The 2,575-nt window shown below is 44.0% G+C and overlaps 1 pseudogene; it reads left to right on the top strand.

Annotated features, from left to right (window-relative positions):
* The first annotated feature begins 983 nt into the window (after nt 1–983).
* On the top strand, nt 984–2,118 carry LOC119042154 (protein N-terminal glutamine amidohydrolase-like; annotated as a pseudogene).
* The last annotated feature ends 457 nt before the right edge of the window (nt 2,119–2,575 follow it).

Here is a 2,575-nt window from a genome sequence, read left to right on the forward strand (position 1 = left end):
AGCTCATCTGCCATAGTCGTGGCCAGTCCTCACAGCCAGTCAGACTAAGGGACAGTTCCACCTGCTGATGTGCCAACAGCAATCAGGGCTTGACTCCAATAGGATGGCACACATCACCCATACAAGGGACACACCCAGGGCACCCAGCTCATGTGACCAGGGAGATGTGCCACTGTGCACATGACACCTACCACATAAGGCCACACTGCCAAGATACAGCAGATCTACCTGTTCATAAAAACAAACACAGGGAGGCAGCCCAAATAAGGATACCCAGGCATGTGCCCTGACTGGGAATCGAACCAGTGACCCTTTGCTTCACAGGCCTGTGCTCATTACACTGAGCTCCATCAGCCAGGGCTCAGAAATTTCTTAACATAAAAATTAATGGATCTTTTTCATTAGGTTTCAATAGGAACTTGGGATTTTTGGATAAGTCTGATTTTGCTGTTATTCTGTAAAATTCTACCCCTCACAACCACTTACAATATGAGTTTTTTAAATCTTGAAATAAAATTATAGCAAAACTGAAACAAGCAATTCTATTTCAATAAAAGCAGCATTGCTGGCTGGGGTGCGCAGTGAAATTTTTGTTTCTTTATAAAATGACCAACTAGAAATCCATTTTTTAAAAAAGATTTTATTCATTTATCTTTAGAGGGGAAGGGAAGGAGAGAGGGAGAGAAATATCAATGTATGGTTGCCTCTTATGTGTCCTCCACTGGGAACTGGCCTGCAACCTAGGCATGTGCCCTGACTGGGGATCAAACCACGATCCCTTGGTTTGCAGGCCCGTGCTCAATCCACTGAGCTACACCGGCCAGAGTAACTAGAAATCTATTTTTCCTGTCTCCAATGAAAGTATTTCTCGACTCTGCCCTGAGAACCCGAGCAGATTGCTGTACTCCACCTCCTTCCTCAAAGCCCACTGGCAAGGCTGGTCCTTCCCTCCACCCCAGGCCTCTGCCCTGGTCCAAGCCAGCATGGAGGGGGATGACCCCACCCACTACCAGCTGGCCTTCCTTCCACAGGATGCCTGTGTCTACAAAGGCTGCCAGGGTGAAGAAAAAACCTGGATGCTCTGTGAATACATCAAAAACCGTGACCAGTACCCTTTAGAAGAACGTCACTTCTACCTCCATGTCTGCCGAGAGGAAGATGGTACCTGTCTGGAAATGGCAGGCCACCCCCGGGGAAGGTCCTGTGATCTGAGACTGCCATGTCATCTCATTTCATGCGTCAAGTGGAGGACAGAGCTTCACTGCAATCTCAACACTGTCCCGCCATTGTCCTGCCCCTCTGATGCTGGTGTGGAAGATGCTTTTAAGTCTGACAAGGACGTCTGTCTGCTGTTTAGGAGAAAATTTAGAGTTATCAGCACAGATTCTTATTTGAAGAACTTTGCTTCTGGTGGACCTCCCATAAAAGATTCCAGTGGCAACTGGAGAGAGCCTCCTCCATCATCTCCCTGCATTGAACCTGGAGATTCCCAAATGAACTTGCATGATTTTATCAGTACGGATCTTGCCGTAGGGTAGGCAGCAGTCTACTCACTGCCTGAATTTGTACATCATTTTGGCAGTCGGAACAACTGAAGCTGACATCTGGGTGTAGAACTATGGAGAAATTCTAGGACATGAACACTAAATTTAATGGTACACTTGGTTTAGAATTATGTCTTCCTCTTTCAACTCAATTCAGTTGAAACATGAGTGAATAGAAAGTAAATACAAACTTTTTTGTTTTGCTATGTCAGGTTGAAACTTGACGTAGTGTATATTTGCCCAGATAATCCTAGGGCTCATTGGTTAGAACGTGTAATGACTTATGGGGGTAGGTGCTTTTGTTGTGATAGATGTGTGTGGTCTTGGTGTTTGTACAGCATGTTTCTTTTTTCTTATACCCATAAAGGTGGTTGCAAGATGCTTGCCTGTGAGTGTGGATCTCGTGAGCTGGATCAGCAATAAGTATCGGTCTTTTGGGACTATTAAGTTCTTTAGAAAGATTGCAGCCCTCTCAGGCTTCAGTCTTATTTGACCTGTTTGTATATGCTTTTTAAAAATAAAATTAATTTAAAATGAAAAAGAAAATAAAATATTTCTCAAAAGTGTACATCTGCTCCCCTACCTGAATATTGAACATGAACAGATTAGCTTTACTCAGTCTGACCCTTGGACTTAACCTGTAAGTCGGAGAATTGCAGTGTGTTTTTGCTCACTCCTAAAAACAGACTTTTTCATGAAAGAAAATTTGTGTCTTGAGTTTTGATTAATTGGGGGTTTGATATGTTTCTCCTGCTCTTGATGATGTGCTACCGCAGAATGAGGTGTGACTGTAATGTTTGCTCACGCTGAGTCACTGAGGCTCATGAGTTCGGTTACATAAGGCCAGGTCTAATATTTCCAAGTCTCTGGGCAGCCAATCTGCAGGAGAACCAAATGGTGAAGGAAGCCATTTAGTTATGTCTACTTCTACCATATTTGTGTGAACTTGACAAGCATGGAAAGACTGGGGGCGTGCTTCTATAAACAAATCAGGCAGCATTTCAGGTGTTCAGCACAATTCTGAAAATAGC

Source organism: Artibeus jamaicensis, unplaced genomic scaffold (genome assembly GCF_021234435.1).
Source record: "Artibeus jamaicensis isolate MK-2021 breed Jamaican fruit bat unplaced genomic scaffold, CSHL_Jam_final contig_2170, whole genome shotgun sequence".
Taxonomy (NCBI): Eukaryota; Metazoa; Chordata; class Mammalia; order Chiroptera; family Phyllostomidae; genus Artibeus; species Artibeus jamaicensis.